Source organism: Dendrobates tinctorius, unplaced genomic scaffold (genome assembly GCF_039654945.1).
Source record: "Dendrobates tinctorius isolate UK_male_01 unplaced genomic scaffold, ASM3965494v1 ptg000016l, whole genome shotgun sequence".
In the NCBI taxonomy this organism is placed as follows: Eukaryota; Metazoa; Chordata; class Amphibia; order Anura; family Dendrobatidae; genus Dendrobates; species Dendrobates tinctorius.
The window spans coordinates 35,458,680-35,480,925 of NW_027361684.1; the positions used below are offsets into that span (position 1 = coordinate 35,458,680).

Consider the following 22,246-nt stretch of genomic DNA (forward strand, 5'->3'; position numbering starts at 1 on the left):
CGACGCACCAGCGATCCTGACCAGGTCGCATCGTTGTCGGGATCGCTGGTGCGTCATTTAGTGTAACGGGACCCTAACACTGGACAGTGATGACACCTCTAATTATAAATAATAAATTCTATTTCTATAGCGCCGACATATTCCGCAGCACTTTACATTTCAGAGGGGATTTGTACAGACAATAGACATTACAGCATAACAATAACCACATAGATTATAACAAATACCAAGAGGAATGAGGGCCCTGCTCGCAAGCTTACAATCTATGAGGAAAGAGGTAGACACGAAAGGTGGGTGGTAACAATTGCCCTGTTTGGACCAGCCATAATAATACCTACCTACATGCGTCGCTTGCTATCTGTCAAGGATACTGTCCCTCTCAGTTTGTGACAAGCAGTGACAACTGGCACCTCAACGAATAAGAGGCATCACACAATCATACCACAAGATTTGATTTCATTTTTGAGGTTCCATATGGTTAAAAAAAAAAAATCGCTTTTAACCTGGATTTTATGCATCTCACCAGCCCACAGATGTTGTCCTTCAGATAGCTTAAAAATGAATCCCCTTTAGACAAACAGTGCTTGGCATTTCTTTGAAAACCAGTCAGTCTGCGCATGCTTTCTGACTAGACTGCTGAGAATAGGTTGAGATTTCCCATGTACCTAACCTTCGTACATCACTTTAAACTTCCCCTCTCCCACTTGCCCTATTTTGTGGTATGTTATATTTTTCTTTTGCTAAAATTTCCCAGCCAAGTAATACAAAAATGAGTCCCTTGTGTATGTAAGCTGGAGAGGTGTTTGGGTTTGCTATGTCTACAAACACTGACGTCAAGATCTTAATAATCTTGGATGTGGATCAGATGTTACTGTTCCAGTTTTTAAGTTTACTTCAGACTTGGTTACATAGTAACCTTTCTAGTGTTTCATCTGTGCACTGGTTCCCAGACTATCTCACGCTAGCCATGATGGTAACGCTGTCTATAACACAGAGCATGCGAATGAAAGCAATTCTGGTCACTAACGTTTACAATAAAATATTTCCAGATTCAGATCCTTTATATATTACAATAAGCATGCACAATCCATTTTTATGAAAAAATTCTAATGTCAATGTTTCATTAGAAGGGAATTTGGGGGTCATATCTGGGAAAATTAGTAGTGATTAATGATGATGATGAGAGAACGTGCCCGGATAATGTTTTATCCGAGTATCTGGGAGTTCTCGTATACTATGTTCCATTCCCTGTGATAGGCGTCAGGTTCCTGTCGCTGCACAGCAGGAATCCCAATCCTTGCCTTCGGCGGTCTCCCATTCCTCTCGCAGACGAGGCTGCTCAGCAGACTCGTCGATCCCGGCGCTCTGCTCAGACCAGCACTGTGGGTTTGTTTGCTGCTGCCACCTCTGGTCCGGCTATAGCAATGCATGCTCGTCAGCAGCGAGCTACTCCAGGGACTAAGTCCTCCTTTCGGTCCAGAGAATGCCCGTGGGACGATCTCTCATTGGAGATCGGAGGTTACATGATCATGTCCTTCTCCAGCTCGAATTGGACCATCAGGAAGGTCCCGGAAGGAGGCTGCTATAAAAGGTTTGCATGGCCGCTCGGCCATGAGCTAGTATGGACTCAAATGCTTATGGTGTGTATGGTGATGGATGCATGTATCTGGTGACTGACTCATTGGAAACCTCTACCCTTGGTTGTGTCTGTCATTAGGGTCTTGTGGTTAGAGTCAGCGTCTGTCAGTGGCTAGGCTATACGCCACAATTCTTCCAGGTCAGCACCTCACTTAGTGCCATATTGTGCCATCCAGCTCAAGGCACATAAGTACCCCATCTACTGCAGCATCTGTCAGAGCAGCTCCGTGTGCACTTCTGTAGTGTTGAAGTGCGCTTTCCAGTCCTAAGTCTAGGCTGGCTAGTGGCGTCTGCAAGTGTGGCACTGTATGCACTTTAGTGCAGTACTTCCTTACCTAGTTCTCCCTGGCACTCCGACCCTGTGTCTTGGGGCAGAGTCCTGTGACTGAACACGAGCGCTCACTTTGCCGAGCTTAACAGGCTTCGGCATTTATATTCTGCGGTAGTGCGGCTCTGTGAGGCAACAGAGTCCGCCTTGCACACACCAGGTGACGTTAACCCGCGTGTGTTCATTTATTATACCGCCATATAGTGTCTGCCATTACCGAGCAGCAGCTACCATCTCTGCACGGTGGACCCTGGGCTGCGAACGCACCTAAATACCTCATAATGTATATTATTTGGTGCATTCTGCCAGCCCCTAACACCCTGTGGCTGCGCGATTTGCGGCTGTTAGACAGCCTGAACACGTGGGGATTGCCCATTTGTTAAGGAATCCCCAAGTTTTCAGGCTAACAGCCGCAAATCGCCACACGAGTATGCACGTATAAGATGTTATCGGAGCACGTTCACTCCTCACTAGTAGTGATCAAATTTTGTAACACAAGTACTGTAAAAACTGTAATATTACTCATCATCACTCCCAGACTGGTTTTCATTGCTTCTAGCTTCAGCGCAAGGGTCTTAAAGGTGTTTGTGTTCCTGTTGTACAGCTACTTCTCTTTTCTTTGCATACCCAATGTTAAAGATAGGTATACAGGACGCATGCCGACGTAGGCGGAGCTGAATGGAAGAGGTGCGGCAGTGGGCGGGGCACAATGGAGGACGAAAGGAGGAAGTACACAGCCCTGCCAAATGCTAGTGTGAAACTAGCCAAATACGGGAGACTCTGCAGACTGCTCTGTGTCTGTGAGGAGTCTCCAGGCTCAGAGGAGCTGCACAGTGACCCGCATGTGGCATAAAGTTTTAAGAAGGGTGTTATAACTTCTTTAAATTTGTTGACCGGGGTGTAGCTTAGCAGCATTGGGGGTGGAGCTTACCATTTAGGGCCTACTGCTCTAAGTGGGGGATGCATCTTGGTGGAATGAAGACAGTATCGGATGAGGTAAGCTGTCATGTTTAGAATGTATTGGTGCTGTGTATATTCTGTACTGTATTTTTGTGTACACTGCACTTGTGCTTCTGTGATGAGGGTGCACGGTGCTTGTGTGATGTATGTACATGGTGCTTGTGGGACAAGCGTTCACAAGGGCCTTTTGCTGTCAGTTTCTGTTCCTGACCTCTGTACAATATACATATTTAAAATTGCTAACATTAATCTTGTCATATACTACAACCTCTAAGGGTAGGTGCACTCGGTAAGTAAACGCTGCGGGTTGGACGCTGAGTACTTGTGCAGCATCCAACCCGCAGCGTCCAGATGTTACAGGATAGAGGATGGGATTTCAAGAAATCTCATGTCCACTATGCATGTACAGACGCCCGCGTCTCACCCGCGGAGATGGACAAATAGCGCGTCTCTCCAGACCGCAGCATGTCAATTTCTCCGGCTGTGTGAGGGAGGCCTTATTAAGATGCTGTATATGAATTGCATTGCAGCGCTTATACTGCACAGAGGTAATACTTTGCTGGGGTTACTCATCAACTTTGGCCATAATTAAGTGTGCGTCCAAAAATCCCATTATGCTGCTGCTACAATGCACTATTGCAAGGGAATGTGGCTGCATTGCATCCGGCAAGTTTTCTGGACCACAGCACACAAGTGGAAAAAAACAAAATTATTTTGATTTTTTTTTGCACCAGCAGCCACGGATCACATTTACTTACATTCTGGTGCATTGAGGTCGGTTAGTAATGTGATCTTAGGATGCAGCGCGAGTCGTGGAAAAATTATTTGTTTATAATTTTCTATATTCCTAAGGGCAAATAAAAATAACCCCCTCTCCTCTGGATAGGCGATACCTTTCCAAGCACTAGGGATCTGACAGCAGAGACCACCACGATCCTGAGAAAAAGCGCTCTAAAGAACACCATTTAACAAACCAGTGGTCGTTCATATGTAAGGAGATGGGCAGTCCCCTCAGTTGCACCCCCTCATTCTGCCGTGTGACCCCCGTGTACTTCTTATGTACATAAGTTATGTACTTGTACTGTTTATGTGTGTCCTATGCCTTGCAATGTACTGTATTATATTGCGGATGTTCCCCTTTAAATGTATTAGAGTTAGGACAAGAAATGGTTAATGTGAGGGGATGGGTCAGCAGCAGCAGAGAGAGAAAGCTGCTGTTTCCCTCCAGTTCTACCTGGATCCTTGACAGGTGCAGACATGTCAGACATACGGGGCTCTGCCAGACCCCCAGATGGGAGAGGTCTGTTGCCCTGGACTAAAGAGGACTTCCATACAGGCCCTCTGGACTATAGAGGGGCCTCTGCTGAAGGGGTCTCAGGCGCCCAGATACCAGCGGATTGGACGACTGGGATTCTCGGCTGCTGCAACCGCAGCTCATGTCAGGGAAAGAACAGGAAATCCAGTGTTTGGAATTGTCGTTGATGTCCATTCTTCACTACCCGTTTTCAATAAAAGTCATGTTTTCCCTATTGGAACACAGCTACATCTCTGGACTTTTAATCACCTGGACTGCTGCGACAAAAGGAGAGAAGGTAACTTAGTTTGGGGGAAAGACCTACAGTTGTAGCCAAAAGTATTGACACCCCTGCAATTCTGTCAGATAATACTCAGTTTCTTCCTGAAAATGATTGCAAACACAAATTCTTTGGTATTATCTTCATTTAATTTGTCTTAAATGAAAAAACACAAAAAGAATTGTCCTAAAGTCAAATTGGATATACTGTAATTCCACACCAAACATAAAAAAGAGGGTGGACAAAAATGTTGGCACTGTTCGAAAAATCATGTGATGCTTCTCTAATTTGTGTAATTAACAGCACCTGTAACTTACCTGTGGCACCTAACAGGTGTTGACAATAACTAAATCACACTTGCAGCCAGTTGACATGGATTAAAGTTGACTCAACCTCTGTCCTGTGTCCTTGTGTGTACCACATTGAGCATGGAGAAAAGAAAGAAGACCAAAGAACTGTCTGAGGACTTGAGAAACCAAATTGTGAGGAAGCATGAGCAATCTCAAGGCTACAAGTCCATCTCCAAAGACTTGAATGTTCCTGTGTCTACCGTGTGCAGTGTCATCAAGAAATTTAAAGCCCATGGCACTGTGGCTAACCTCCCTAGATGTGGATGGAAAAGAAAAATTGACAAGTGATTTCAACGCAAGATTGTGAGGATGTTGGCTAAAGAACCTCGACTAACATCCAAACAAGTTTAAGCTGCCCTGCAGTCCGAGGATACAACAGTGTTAACCCGTACTATCCGTCGGCGTCTGAATGAAAAGGGACTGTATGGTAGGAGATCCAGGAAGACCCCACTTCTTACCCCGAGACATAAAAAAGCCAGGCTGGAGTCTGCCAAAACTTACCTGAAAAAGCATAAAACGTTTTGGAAGAATGTTCTCTGGTCAGATGAGACAAAAGTAGAACTTTTTGGACAAAGGCATCAACATAGAGTTTACAGGAGAAAAAGAGGCATTCAAAGAAAAGAACACGGTCCCTACAGTCAAACATGGCGGAGGTTCCCTGATGTTTTGGGGTTGCTTTGCTGCCTCTGGCACTGGATTGCTTGACCGTGTGCATGGCATTATGAAGTCTGAAGACAACCAACAAATTTTGCAGCATAATGTAGGGCCCAGTGTGAGAAAGCTGGGTCTCCCTCAGAGGTCATGGGTCTTCCAGCAGGACAATTACCCAAAACACACTTCAAAAAGCACTAGAAAATGGTTTGAGAGAAAGCACTGGAGACTTCTAAGGTGGCCAGCAATGAGTCCAGACCTGAATCCCATAGAACACCTGTGGAGAGATCTAAAATGGCAGTTTGGAGAAGGAACCCTTCAAATATCAGGGACCTGGAACAGTTTGCCAAAGAAGAATGGTCTAAAATTCCAGCAGAGCATTGTAAGAAACTCATTGATGGTTACCGGAAGCAGTTGGTCGCAGTTATTTTGGCTAAAGGTTGTGCAAGCAAGTATTAGGCTGAGGGTGCCAATACTTTTGTCTGGCCCATTTTTGGAGTTTTGTGTGAAATGATCAATGTTTTGCTTTTTGCTTCATTCTCTTTTGTGTTTTTTCATTTAAGACAAATTAAATGAAGATAATACCAAAGAATTTGTGTTTGCAATCATTTTCAGGAAGAAACTGAGTATTATCTGAAAGAGTTGAGGGGTGTCAATACTTTTGGCCACAACTGTAATCCATCTCATATCACACATACTAGGGGCTGGGGTGTATACAGACTGTGTTTAGTGGGTGAGCTCGGTCCGGACTACCACCCCGGTGCCCCTTGTATTACACATACGCACTGCTGCGCCATTCACATGTGACTCTTCAAATAACTCCTTTAAGAGAGGCACAACCAAGTAACGCAAAATTCACTGATCGGGGTGGGGAATGTTGTAGTATATGGGCTGGCCGGGTTTGTGTGGCAGGGCGGCTTTTTTGTCCCAGTCCGGCCCTGTATGTGGGCCTGCTAGACATCCTGTGCTGGTGACTCTGGCCCTGGCCTCCTGACATGTACTTTCTCGGCTCCCTGCTTCTCGCACATGCGTCACGAGGCAGACAGAGAGGACCCCCATGGCACACCCCCAGTCTGCAGAGTGCAGCGGCAGGCTTTCACTGTGTGTAATCCTGGCTGAGAGAGGAACGTGCTTCAGGCAAGCCGGACTGCCGTCATACTGAGAGACTCTATTGCTAACCTTCCCCCTGAAAACTACAACTCACAGCATGTCCTGTCAGATTCAAGCCTTCAGGACCTGCTTGGAGTTGTAGTTTTTTTTTTTTTTTACTGCAGTGATGATACTAGGACAGGTGTTGCATCCCCATGCCCCCAGAACCATCAGCAGTTGCGTCTGGCTATGTAGACATCCTGCCTAACAGTCCCTGTATTACAATACACACATAAATAGAACTGTAGAAAAGTATTTGTAAAGTCCGTTTATGATATGTAAGTGAGGGCTTTCACTAGTCGAGGGGGCATTAGTATCCCAGACTAATTGGCCCACTTAGATGTTATCAAGCCCCTGTGGGTGTGATGACGACATCTCCGGCGTCATCGCCAGCTCTATACTTACCTCGCACATGTCCGGCTTCTGTCCCTCACTGCATTAATCATCTGGGTTTACATGTCCCAGCTTCAGAGAGGCTCACTGCCCATGATCGGGCATGCAGATTGACTGGTCAAAGCCCTCACTTACATATCATAAACAGACTTTAGAAATGCATTTTCTAAGGCTCTGTTTGTGTTTAGTGTAATACAAAAATATTCAGACTTGAGAGTCCTCAGTAGTTGATACCTTTTAATGGCTAACTGAAAAGATGGTAACACATTGCAAGCTTTCTAGACTACTCAGGTCTCTTCATCAGGCATAGACTAATACAAAATCTGAAGAATCACATATTTATGCACAATACAGCACAGAAATAACACAATAGATAAGACAAGTGATGTGAAGCAGAATTGTCATTATGGGAGAGGGATAAACATAAATATTGGAACAGTTCATAGATAAGGAGTGTGAAAGTTTTATTGCCCTCTGTTTGGGGTCTGGTTCTATGTTGTGATAACCCCAGAAGGTCTGAAGAGCAAATTCCTTGATTGATGTAAAAAGACATTAATTCATGCGACACATTCATTCCTGCACTGAATGTGCCAAAAGTTGTCATAAATGTGCACTCCAAGATTCTTCTCTCTCTCTGAGACTTGTAGTTACCTTTTAATACAAGTAATTTAATGTCCATCATTCTATGACCAGGGATACAAAAATGTTTTGCCACAGGTAGATCCATTCTTTTTTCTCTTATTGTGTGACGATGAGAATTCATCCTTGTTCTCAGTTTTTGCCCGGTCTCCTCCACATACAGACCCCCAGTTGGACATTTAGTACAAATGACTACGTACACCACATTAGATGTTATACAGCTGAAAGTACCTGAGATCTTGTAGTCCTGATGTGAGTTGGGTCGCCTCAGAAAGACCTTTTTGAATCAGGGCTACCATCCAACAATAATTGAAAACCAAATTACAAGGGTCACCAGAATATCAAGGAATCACCTGCTACATTACAAAGTTAAAGAAGAAAATAACCGGGTGCCTCTAGTGGTCACCTATAATCCAAATCTGGAGGTGCTAAGGAGAGCTGCACGGAAACTACAACTTTACAACAAAAAGATGCCCGATTAGAATCCATATTTCAAGATCCCCCACTGCTGTGTTTTAGGCAGCCCCCAAATTTAAGCAGCATCATTGTCAGAAGCTCCCTGTCCTCTCCAACAGCTGCAGGAACCTTTTCTTGCAACCAGAAAAAATGTAAAACCTGTCCATTTATAATGACCACGGACAAGATAAAGATCCCCAACCTACTGGTTGTAAATAACAGATTCCGTTATCAAATACAATAAATAAGTTGCTTAACAAGAAACACTTTGATATAGTGCAGTGCACAATACAGTTCTCTGTTGCACACTTCATAGTTTGCTAAAAGGCACACGTTTCAGTGAGAGGCCAAAAAATGAACAAGTAAAAAAACCCGTTTATGGTAGCCATGGGGTGGGCCCCTAGAGTTAATTCCACTGGTGGGCCCCTAGGCACCCCAGTCCGACCCTGGTCCCAGCTGTCAGACCTTCAGCGATCAGTAAGTTCCCGCAGACAAGTGCTAACTTATTTTCACTGCACACCCCGGTAAGTTGGCTATAAATAAGCCAAAGGTGTCAGCTCAAAGTATCTTTATCACATTACTGACATGTGAGGGTCCAAAGGGCCCTGATATTTTATCTCTATAGGGTCTACAAATTTCTGATGTTAGCCCTAGTTGCCTAATTATCCTTTATTATATTTTTCACAGCTTATATGTTCATTCAAATATTGAACAAGGTTACTGCCGGGTATAAATTCTCATTATTTGTCTGACACTGTCCTTTTGATCTGGCTTCCCTTGTTAAATAATTTCTTTTTGATGCTTTGAAGGTTTTTCACCACCATCAGAACCAGGTGCAGCATCTCTTAAAAAGGTTCTTTAATTTTCATTTGCTTTGGATACTCACTGGCTGTCAGAATTACCTTCTCCGCTTTCACGTCTCTTGGCAATTTTCACTATTTTTGTTTCTACTTGATCTCACATTTTTATTAAATAATAGTTAATCATAGCAAGAAAATGACTATTTTTCAGATGCCTGTTTTTTTTTTATCTTCTCCTGGAGATGAACATATGTTAGTTAATATCTTGTGAATGCTGTAATTGCGCAATTTTCTAATAACTTTCTTTCCTTATAAGGCTGTGTGCACACGCTGCGGAAAAGGTGCGGTTTCATCCGCGCGGATTTTGTACAATCCGCAGGTGAAACCACAGGTCAAAAGACCTGCGGTTTTACCTGCGGATTGCTCTGCGGTTTTGCCCTGCGGTTTTTCATCTCCTCAATGGAGGAGATGGCAAACCGCAGGAGAATCCGCAGAAAGAATTGACATGTCAATTCCTTCTGCGGATTGAAAACCGCAGATAATCCGCGCGGAAAATTCCGCACCGTCTGCACTGCGGTTTTTGATTCCCATAGGAAATCATTGTACTGTACACCGCAGCAGAAACTGCTGCGGGTCCGCAGCGGCCAAAACCGCTGCGGAACCGCAGCAAAATCCGCAGCGTGTGCACACAGCCTTACTCCACTTCACATAACATTTTTGGATTTTTGGATCTGATTTGTCCTATTCTGTTGTGAGAGGGGAAGTCTGTTGGGATTTTATCTGGCATTTTTACAGAGTGTGAACCTAGGCTTATGTTTAGCCAAAAAAATATGTTTTCAAATTTGCACTTATAACACTTATTTTGGAGTTTATTGCCAATGCATTAATAACACATTTGTAAGTACCTGGTTAGAAGATATGTTTCAGGCCTGTCAGAATATACAAATATATTATGTTTATGGTATATTATCATTTTTCTGTAGGCATCAATGGAAAGCAACACTTACAGGTGCTTCTCACAAAATTAGAATATCAAAAAGGTGTCAAAAGTACCAATACCTGGTTTAAAAACAACAGTATCACTGTGCTTGATTGGCCAGCAAACTTGCCTGACCTTAACCCCATAGAGAATCTATGGCAGAGGTCTCAAACTGCATTCCTCCAGGGCCACAAACAGGTCATGTTTTCATTATTTCCTTGTGATAATTTAATCAGCTGCAGAGTTAATGATTCCAGCTCCTTGTGCAATGCTAAGGAAATCTCAAAAACTCGCATGGTTTGCGGCCCTCAAGAAATGCAGTTTGAGACCCATGACCTATGGGGTATTGTCAAGAGGAAGATGAGAGACATCAGACCTAACAATGTAGATGAGCTGAAGGTTGCTATCAAAGCAACCTGGGCTTCCATAACTCCTCAGCAGTGCCACAGGCTGATCGCCTCCATGCCACGCCGCATTGATTGAAAAGGAGCCCTGACCAAGTATTGAGTGCATTTGCTAAACATACACTTCGGTAGGCCAACATTTCAGAATTTAAAATAATTTTTCAAGCTGGTGTTATAAAGTATTCTAATTTACTGAGATAATGACTATTGGGTTTTCAACATTAACAGAGATAAACACTTGAAATAGATCACTCTGTTTGTAATGACTCTATACAATATACGAGTTTCACTTTTTGTACTGAAGAACTGAAATACAGGGTCGGCCATTTATATGGATACACCTAAATAAAATGGGAATGGTTGGTGATATCAACTTCCTGTTTGTGGCACATTAGTATATGGGAGGGGACAAACTTTTCAACATGAGTGGTGACCATGGTGGCCATTTTAAACCCTTCCTGACATCAGACGTACTATCCCGTCCATGGGACCCAGGCCCCTATGCCCATGGACGGAATAGTACATCTCAGCGATAAGTGGCGCCCACGTGGTGAGCGCCGCTGATCGCGGTCGGGTGTCAGCTAATTATCACAGCTGACACCTGTCACAGACCGCCCCCGACACGTTAACCCCTTGCACATGTTTGTCATGTTTGATCGCGGTGTACCTGGGGTTAAAGGGAAGCATCGGCAGGGAGGGGGCTCCCTCCATGCTTCCCTGAGCCCCCCACGGCAGCGCAATGTGCAGCGCTGCTGCGGGGGGCTCCTTCCCTGCAGGCCCCCGAATCCAAGATGGTGACGGGGGCCTGCAGGGAGCCTGCTTCCTCGGTGCCTGCAAAGTGCAGGCATGAGGAAGTCTGCAGCAGTGCCTGTGACAGATCGCTGATCTGTCACAGTGATCTGTGATGTGACAGATCAGCAATCTGTCACAGGACAGTGATGTCCCACCTGGGACTATGTAATAAAGTAAAAAAAAAAAAAAAAAAAAGTTAAAATAATTTGAAAAAAATCGCCAAATAAATTAGAAAAAAAATTTTTTTTTCCCCCCAATAAATCCATTTTTTGGAATTGAAAAAAAACCCCAAAACAATAAAAGTACACATATTAGGTATCGCCGCGTCCGTAACGACCTGCCCTATAAAACTGTCCCATTAGTTAACCCCTTTAGCGAACCCTTTAAAAAAATAAAAAACGAAGCTAAAAATAATGATTTATTATCATACCGCCAAACAAAAAGTGCAATAACGTGCGATCAAAAAGACGCATATAAATACCCATGGTACCGCTGAAAACGTCATCTTGTCCTGCAAAAAACGAGCCACCACACAGCATCATCAGCGAAAAAATGAAAAAGTTATAACTGGCAGAATAAAGCGATGCAAAAATAATTATTTTTTATCTAAAATAGTTTTCATTGCATAAAAGCGACAAAACATAAAAAAAGACCTAAATGAGGTATCGCTGTAACCGTACTGACCCGAAGAATAAAACCGCTTTATCAATTTTACCGCACGCGGAACGGTGTAAACGCACCCCCCCAAAAGAAATTCATGAAATGCTGGTTTTTGTTCATTCTGCGTCCCAAAAATCGGAATAAAAAGCGATCAAAAGATGTCACATACCCGAAAATGGTACAAATAGAAACGTCAACTCGTCCCACAAAAAATAAGACCCCACATGACTCGGTGGGTCAAAATACGGAAAAATTATAGCTCTCAATATGTGGTGATGCAAAAACTATTTTTACAATAAAAAGCGTCTTTTAGGCTGTGTGCCCACGTAGCGATTTTTAAGCGTTTTTGCAGCGATTTTCGGCGCGAAAACGCTGTGAAAACATTTAAAAATCGTGTACAGAATGCCCCCCATGCATCCTATGGCATTGCGCACATGCTGTGCTAATGCTGCGCTTTTTTCCGCGGCGGAATCGCATCGCGGAAAAAAATCGCAGCATGCTCATTCTTTTGTGCGGAATCGCAAAGAATTGCCGCGATTCCGCACCCATAGGAATGCATGAGAATCGCTTACTTCCCGCATGTGGCTATGCCCACCATGCGGGAAGTAAAGCGTCTCATGTGCGGTTGGTACCCACGGTGTGGAGGAGAGGAGACTGTCCTCCATGCCCTGGGTACCATACGCCTGTAAAAAAAATAAAAAATAAAAAATCGGGGTATATTTACCTTTCGGCGTCACGCGCTGCATTCCCAGTAATGCCTTGCGGCAAGGTCCTGTGATAACCTGGTCTCGCGAGATCGCTATAGCAACGCGAGACCAACGTTATCACAGAACTGGCAAGGCATTACTGGGAACGCTGAGGCCGGGAATGCAGCGCGTGACGCCGGAAGGTAAATATACACCGACTTTATTATTTTTTTTTAGCATTTTAACATCCTATCTTTTACTATTGAGGCCGCATAGGCGGCCTCAATAGTAAAAAGCTGCTCACACTTGTCAAACACTATGTTTGACGAGTGTGACCAACCTGTCAATCACTTTCCAAGCGATGCTTCAAATCGCTTGGAAAGTGCTTGAATATCGCACGCGAAAATCGCGGTGAAATCGCGCGGAAAAAAACGCGCGATTTCTGGGAAGGAGTCCGTTTTTTAGTGTCTGGAATAAAACGCTACGTGGGCACATAGCCTTAGCGTATGACAGCTGCCAAATATAAAAACCGCCATAAATAGTAAATGAAACCCCCCGTTATCACCCCCTTAGTAAGGGAAAAATAATAAAATTAAAAGAAAATGTATTTATTTCCATTTTCCCATTTGGTTAGGGCTATGGTTAGGGCTGAGATTAGGGTTAGGGGTGTGTTGGCGTTAGGGTTGGAGTTAGAATTGGGGGTTTCCACTGTTTGGGCACATCAGGGGCTCTCCAAATGCAACATGGCGTCTGATCTCAATTCCAGCCAATTTGAGTTGAAAAAGTCAAATGGTGCTCCTTCCCTTCCAAGCTCTGCCATGCGCCCAAAGTGTTTTACCCCCACATGTAGGGTATCAGCCTACTCAGGACAAATTGCAAAACAACTTTTGGGGTCCAATTTCTCTTGTTACCCTTAGGAAAATAAAAAATTGGGGGCAAAAATATCATTTTTATGGAAAAAAATGATTTTTTTATTTTCACGCCCGGGTGTTATAAACTTCTGTGAAGCACTTGGGGGTTCAAAGTGCTCACCACACATCTAGATAAGTTCTGTGGGGGTTCTAGTTTCCAAAATGAGGTCACTTGTGGGGAGTTTCAATAGTTTAGGTACATTGGGGGCTCTCCAAACGCACACGACACCCGCAGACCATTCCATCAAAGTCTGCATTCCAAAACGTCACTACTTCCCTTCCGAGCCCCGACATGTGCCCATACAGTAGTTTTCTCCCACATATGGGGTATCAGTGTACTCAGGACAAATTGGACAACAACTTTTGGGGTCCAGTTTCTCCTGGTACCCTTGGGAAAATAAAAAAATTGGGGACTAATTGATCATGTTTGTGGAAAAAATATGATTTTTTTATTTTCATGCCCGGGCATTATAAACTTGTGAAGCCCTTCGGGGTTCAAAGTGCTCACCACACATCTAGATAAGTTCCTTAGGGGGTCTAGTTTCCAAAATGGGGTCACTTGTGGGGAGTTTCCACTGTTTAGGTACATCAGGGGCTCTCCAATGGCAACATGACACCCGCAGACCATTCCATCAAAGTCTGCATTCCAAAACGTCACTACTTCCCTTCCGAGCCCCGACATGTGCCCATACAGTAGTTTTCTCCCACATATGGGGTGTCAGCGTACTCAGGACAAATTGGACAACAACTTTTGGGGTCCAATTTCTCCTTGTACCCTGGGGAAAATAAAAAAGTTGGTGACTAAAAGATCATGTTTGTGGAAAAAATAAGATTTTTTTATTTTCACGCCCAAGCATTATAAACTTCTGTGAAGCACTGGGGGGTTCAAAGTTCTCACCACACATCTAGATAAGTTCCTTGGGGGGTCTAGTTTCCAAAATGGTGTCATTTGTGGGGGTTTCCACTGTTTTGGTACATCAGGGGTTTTCCAATCGCGACATGGTGTCCGATCTCAATTCCAGCCAAAAACGTCAAATGGCGCTCCTTCCCTTCCGAGCTCTGCCTTGCGCCCAAATAGTGGTTTACCCCAACATGTGGGGTATCAGCGTAGTCAGGACAAATTGCACAATAACTTTTAGGCTAAGTGCACACGTACCGGAACTCTCGCGGAAATTACAGCGAGAATTCCGGAATTCCTGTCCGCGGGAAAATCGCATTTTAAATTCCCGCGATTTTCCCGCGGAAAAACTAGCATTTTGCAAGCGTATTTAGCTTGCAAAATGCTAGCGTTTTCCAAGCGATCTGTAGCATCGCTTGGAGAACTGATTGACAGGTTGGTCACACTCGTCAAACATAGTGTTTGATAAGTGTGACCAACTTTTTACTACCGAGGCCGCCTATGCAGCATCAGTAGTAAAAGATAGAATGTAAAAAAAAAATAAAAAATGGTGTTATTCTTACCTTCCGACGTCCCGCGCATCCCTTCCCAGTAATCCTTTGCGAAAATGCCCGCGATGACGTCCGTTCTCGCGGGATCGCGATGTCTCGCGGTAATTCGCGATGACATCGCGCGAATGACCGCGAGACTTCGCGATCCTGCGAGAACGGACGCCATCGCAGGCATTTTCGCAAAGGACTACTGGGAACGAGAGCGTGGAGAGAAGCGGGAAGACTGCGCGGGACGTCGGAGGGTGAGAATAACAATATTTTTTATTTTTAAATTCTATTTTTTACAGGGATATGGTACCCAAAGCCCGGAGGACAGTCTCCTCTCCTCCGGACCGTGGGTACCATCCGCAAATGTTCTGCTTACTTTCCGCATGGTGTGCACAGCCACATGCGGGAAGTAAGCGGAACAATGCATTCCTATGGGTGCGGGATCGCCGCGATTCCGCAAATTAATGAGCATGCTGCGGTTTTTACCGCGAAGTGATTCCGCCGCGGAAAAAACCGCAGCATTAGCACAGCATTGCGGAATCCCATAGGAATGCATGGGATGCTTATTTTTCGCGTTTTCGCGGCAAAATCGCGCGGTTAAAACCACCGCGGAAACGCGAAAAAAACGCCACGTGTGAACTCAGCCTTAGGGTCCTGTTACCCTTGGTAAAATGAAAATTGGGGGTGAAAAGATCTTTTTTGTGGAAAAAATATGATTTTTTAATTGTACCGCTGTACGTTATAAACTTCTGTGAAGCCCTTGTGGGTTTAAAGTTCTCATCACATATCTAGATAAGTTCCTTGGGGGGTCTAGTTTCCAAAATGGGGTCACTTGAGGGGGGTTTCCACTGTTTAGGCACATCAGGGGCTCTCCAAACGCGACATGGCATCCGATCTGAATTCCAGCCACTTTTGCATTGAAAAAGTCAAACGACGCTCCTTCCCTTCTGAGCTCTGCCATGCGCCGAAACAGTGATTCCCCCCCACATATCGGGTATCAGCGTACTCAGGACAAATTGCACAATAACTTTTGCAGTCCAATTTCTCCTGTTACCCTTGGTAAAATAAAAAAAATTGAACCTGAAGTATTTTTTTTGTGAAAAAAGTTAAATGTTAATTTTTTTTTAAATATTCAAAAAATTCCTGTGACGCACCTAAAGGGTTAATAAACTTCTTGTATGTGGTTTTGAGCACCTTAAGGGGTGCAGTTTTTAGAATGGTGTCACTTTTGGGTATTTTCTATCATATACACCCCGCAAACTGGCTTCAAATGTGATGTGGTCCGTAAAAATAAAATGGTGTTGCAAAAATGAGAAATCGCTGGTCAATTTTTAACCCTTATAACTTCCTAACAAAAAAAAATTTTGGTTCCAAAATTGTGCTGATGTAAAGTAAACATGTGGGAAATGTTACTTATTAAGTTTTTTGTGTGCCGTATCTCTGTGATTTAAGGGCATAAAAATTCAAATTTGGAATATTGCGAAATGTTAAAAATTTTCGCCAAATTTCCTTTTTTTCACAAATAAACGCAAGTTATTTGAATGAAAATTTACCACTAACATGAAGTACAATATGTCATGAGAAAATAATGTCAGAATCACCGGGATCCATGGAAGCGTTTCAGAGTTATTACCTCATAAAGGGACAGTGGTCAGAATTGTAAAAATTTGCCCGGGAGTTAATGTGCAAACCACCCTTGGTAGTGAAGGGGTTAAAAAAGATTTTTTTTTTTAAACTTTTTTACATTCTCTCACTACGTGGACTTGCACAGGTCTGATTGCTATTTTAAACCAATGTAATATCAACTGACAGCTGATATATGCTGCCAGTGGTTTAAGAAGCATCAGACACATGCTTTATGATTTTAGCCAGGTATGTCAGAGTCTGAAATGCTGCAGCGTTCAGAGAAAAACATACTTTAAAAGCAGTTGAGAACTGAGCCGCACAGGAGTCTAGTCAGAAATGTGGGTCCCCGGCAGCTTCTCCCCACCTCTCCCCTAGAGTGACCGGTCTCTCCCTAGACACAAACGCCTTATAAACGCTAGTACTTTAAACCCCTGGTAATTAATCTACAGCACCGCCAATTCTTGTTTTCAATTCATTTACTCTGTGTTCTAAATAAATAAAGATGAATCAAACATTTTAACATTTATTTTAATTTATAAAAACAAAAAGTAAGGTTTTATTTTCACTCTTTTTTCAATTTAAGGGCTGCACTACATTTAGAACAGCTAAACAATTGATACTGAATACATAGTCCTGTCCTCTTGCCAAGATAGCTCACTGATCAGGGACGCTCTCTTAGTTATACAGTCGTCACACATGGGCTCCTTTGGAAATTTTTTTCTTCCTGGTGAATTCACCGCATCACTTTTTTGTCTTTTCCACTTGTGAGTTCTATTAAAACAGATTTTCATATAGTTCACTTTTAAGAATGACATTATTGTATCGTATTGAAATTTACTAACGTTTTTACATATCATGTGCCATGCCATGTGGTACCGGACTGAACCCCGACCTGTCATGTGGTTCAGTTTTTTGGCGCCCACATTCAAAGCATTTACCTATTTAAATGATACTCCTGCTGTCTCGTCATACATGTGATTTTTCCTGAAGAAGTAACAATACTTCGAAACACGTTGAAATAAACCACCACCTTACTGTACCATCCCGGGATATGTCTCAATTCTGTTGGCAGCACGGAATTTGTCCACTACCTTCCTTTACAGTCTGATATACACACCCGCAGAGAGAGACCTGTCACTCAAAGGGGAGCGGACATGGAGAAGCCGGCGGGGACCCTCCTTTCCCATGTGGCTTGGCCCACGGTGGCTTTTAAAGTTTTTTTCTCTGAAAGTCGCAGTTTCAGATTTAAACATACCTGGGTGAAATAATGCAGCCAGTGTCTGATTCCTGCTGTCCGTAGATTGTGCAGCATGTATCAGCTGTCAGGTTCCCTGTAGGCTCCAACCTATTCTTAACCTTATAAGTCTCATGTGCACTTGCGGTGCATATACTCATCTCTACTCCCAGACTCTAACTTTCCATATTGAAAGTGACTCAATTCTTTTGCGCTACACAGATTTCCCAAACACACCATGTGGTCTCAGCCACACACTGACTCACTTCCGGCTTAGAGCCTCTACTTAAAGAAGTTCTCCACTACTTAGACAACTTCTTTTCATACCCCATGCTTGGCCCCGATAAAACAAAAAAAGCCTATACTCACATCCTGTGCAGGCGCCGGTTCCGAAGTGGCAGCACTCGCTCTCCCCGAAGCTCCCGTGCAGTTGTTGTGACCAATCAGCGCCGGCGTCACAGTCCCCGCCTTCTCTCGAACTGAACATGAAGAGGAAATGAGAGAGCAGCTGCAGCCCAGGTTTCCTCTTCATGTTTGCGTTGTCTGAAGGCGGGGACAGTGATGCCAGTGTTGATTGGGCACCGGGGTCACATGACAGCCCCAGGACCATGAGTGCTGACACCGCTGGAACGGCGCCGGCAAGGGAGGAGAGTATAGGTTTTTTTTTTTTTAATTTTATTGGGGCCAAACATTTAGATCAAGAAGGGGATTCTTCTAGTAGTGGACAGCCCCTTTAAATTTTATAATACTGCAGAGCCATCTAGTGGCAAACCCTACAACTACAGGCATGCAATAGATTACAAAACACAGGAGACTTTTGTAAAACTAATCAGACTAGTGAATGCTGCAGTTGTTACAATCTGCGCTGAAATTCCTCATTGCACTCGCAGTGATTTACCACTGTCAGTGTGCTATGTGCGGTTCTTTGTGCACACTGACAATAAAGTTACTAAAATTATGCTCATCTGAACTGTCCCTAAATGAAAACTATATATAGATATGGATGTATTTTTGTCATTATCCAAATTGCCTCTTCAGAGAAAAAGAGGACTTGAACTCTATAGCGCCACCTGTTAGTAGTAGCGATCCTACACGTCACAATCAACCCTTTAACGAGTCTTGTAATATGACTTAGGATAAAAGCCAAATCAGAAGGGTTAAAGGGTTGATTGTGACTTGTAGGATCGCTACTACCAACAGGTGGCGCTATAGAGTTCAAGTCCTCTTTTTCTCTGAAGAGGCAATTTGCATATTATTTTCCCAGAGGAGCATTGCACAGCGAATAAGACTTCTTACCTTGACAAGCCAGAGCTGGCATGTCACTCTCCACAAGGAGAAACCTTACCCTTTTTTTCATTAATAACAAATATCTTATCTATGCAGATTATACATAAAATACATACAAAACAACATTTTAATAAGACTTGTTTCTTTTTACAACAAGTAGTCTGTATTTTAGAGGACCACGTTCACGCTAAACAGAAATAAAGCTGATCACTGCTGAACTTGGTCTCCTATACTACATGAGAAGAAACATCTTGAAAACCAAGACTACCGTGGTATATTGACAGATTGGGAGGCTTCATCTCCTCTTCGTACTGTAAACAAGCTGTAAACACACTCTTGCACGTTTGGTTGCTTCTTGATGCACTTGAGTGTGGCTTCTCCTAATTACATGTAATAAGGCCATACACACCGGAAGCACGCCCTGCTGAGAATAGGCTTCCACCGAATTGTTGACCACAACAGCAGATGGTGCTTAGCAGAAAGAAAGGTTTCTTATCAGTCAGACGATCTCCTGATGGGCCATGAGCAGATTGCATTAGACTCATCTAGTCAGTAATAGATTTTGGTCACGCTCATTAGAACACTTTTAATGCAGGCGGATGATAAAAAAAACACACATGAGCAGCACATTTTTCTCTGCGCTTTGGGCTAATGTACTGAAAAGTAACTAAAGGGAAATATTTCAGGAAGAGACTACATTTTTTCCCCCAAAATGGCAGCTTTTTTTTTTTTTTTTTTTGCACAACCCCCCCCCCCCCCCCCACCAAACAAATTGGGAGTTTTTGCAGCATGTTTCCTTGATATTTTAGTGGCAAAGTACAAAGCGACCAGTTGTTGGTTGTAAGTAGAATTGGTGTGAACGGCTCATCCCAATAGATTGGGCACAACAGTGGTTCATGGCCATTGCACGGGGGCGGAAGTGCCGCCTCTTAGGCCTGTTTCACACTTCCGTTTTTGACCATCTGTCAAAATCCGCCGTTTTTGCAAAAAACGGATCCGCCATTTTTTTTGGGTGGATCCGTTTTTTTCCCCATTGATTTGCATTACCGGCGGATCTTGACGGATGGCCATCCGTTGGATCCGTTTTTTTGCGGCTCCGTCAATTTTTTTTGTGTCCGCCGAGATGCCTGGACAGACCATGCAACGTTTTTTGTGATGCAGGATCTGCATTTTTATAGTGCGCATGCTCGCTCTCTCTCCTTCCCGGGCAGCAGTTCCTCTAAAATTCTTCATTCGGTGGATCTGTCAAAAAAACGGTCCGGTGGCATCCGTTCACATCAGTTAACAACGGATCCGCTTTCCGCCATTTTGGCGGCTTTTAACTGACACCAAAAAAGTGATGTGTGAAATAGGCCTTACCTGATGGCCCCTTCTTTTGATTAGCTGGTCTAACGTGAGGCACATGTGACGATGGCATGTGACGATGGACCAGGCCAGCTACCAATTTTTGGTGCATCATAAAGTAAAATGAATGGTATTATTCCAAACCACACCACAAAACCAAAAAAAGCAAAAAATAACTGACCCTGTCTGGAGGCAGTTAAGACATTTTAATAATTTGCTTTTCAGACTGTAAGACCATAAGACACAAATAGGTTTTAGAGGAACAAAGAAAAAAAATTGAAGCAAAAAATATGGTCATGACACACTTATGGGGGGGGGAGCTGCAGCTGACACTGCTATAGAGTTAAATCCTGTATCCCCCAAGGGTGGTTTGCATGTTAATGACCGGGCCAATTTTTACAATTATGACCGCTGTCCCTTTATGAGGTAATAACTCTGGAACGCTTCCATGGATCCCGGTGATTCTGACATTTTTTTCTCGTGACATATTGTACTTCATGTTAGTGGTAAAATTTCTTTGATATGACTTGCGTTTATTTGTGAAAAAAAACAGAAGTTTGGCTAAAATTTCACAATTTTCCAACTTTGAATTTTCATGCCCTTAAAACAGAGAAATATGTCACACAAAATACTTAATAAGTAACATTTCCCACATTTACTTTACATCAGCACAATTTTGGAACAACATTTTTTTTTGTTAGGAAGTTATAAAGGGTTAAAAGTTGACCAGCAATTTTTCATTTTTACTTTTACAACACCATTTTTCTTTTTTTAGGGACCACATCACATTTGAAACAACTTTGAGGGGTCTATATGATAGAAAATACCCAAAAGCGACACCATTCTAAAAACTGCACCCCTTAAGGTGCTCAAAACCACATTCAAGAAGTTTATTAACCCTTCAGGTTCTTCACAGGAATTTTTGGGAATGTTTAAAAAAAAATGATTTAACTTTATTTCACAAAAAATTTACTTCAGATCCAATTTGTTTTATTTTATCAAGGGTAACAGGAGAAATTGGACCCCAAAAGTTGTTGTCCAATTTGTCCTGAGTACGCTGGTACCCCATATGTGGGGGTAAAACACTGTCTGGATGCATGGCAGAGCTTGACTTGACATTTGACTTTTTCAACGCAGAATTGGCTGGAATTGAGATCGGATGACATGTGGCATTTGGAGAGACCCTGATGTACCCAAACAGTGGAAACCATTTTGGAAAGTAGACCCCCCAAGGAACTTATCTAGATGTGTGGTGAGCAGTTTGAACCCCCCAGTGCTTCACAGAAGTTTATAATGTAGAGCTGTAAAAATAAAAAATCATTTTTTTTCACAAAGATAATATTTTCTCCCCCAATTTTTTATGTGTACGGCGCCCCGGACATATAATCTGCACAGGCCGTGTGTACAGCGCCCCGGACACATAATCTGCACAGTCCGTGTGCACGGCGCCCTGGACATATAATCTGCACAGTCCGTGTGTACGGCGCCCGGACATATAATCTGCACAGTCCGTGTGTACGGTGACAGGGACATATAACCTGCACAGTCCGTATGTACAGCGCCCTGGACATATAATCTGCACAGTCCGTGTGTACGGCGCCCCGGACATATAATCTGCACAGTCCGTGTGTACGGCGCCCCGGACATATAATCTGCACAGTCCGTGTGTACGGCGCCCCGGACATATAATCTGCACAGTCCGTGTGTACGGCGCCCCGGACATATAATCTGCACAGTCCGTGTGTACGGCGCTCGGGACATATAATCTGCACAGTCCGTGTGTACGGCGCTCGGGACATATAATCTGCAAAGTCCGTGTGTACTGTGCCCGGGACATATAATCTGCACAGTCCGTGTGTACGGCGCTCGGGACATATAATCTGCACAGTCCGTGTGTACTGTGCCCGGGACATATAATCTGCACAGTCCGTGTGTACGGCGCCCGGGA

At 43.6% G+C, this 22,246-nt stretch overlaps 1 long non-coding RNA gene across 1 annotated transcript in view; it reads right to left on the reverse strand.

Moving 5' to 3' along the window:
- Positions 1-22,246, reverse strand: part of LOC141080449 (uncharacterized) — a 130,311-nt gene that overhangs the window by 107,054 nt on the left and 1,011 nt on the right. The gene's annotated exons all lie outside the window — the stretch shown is intronic.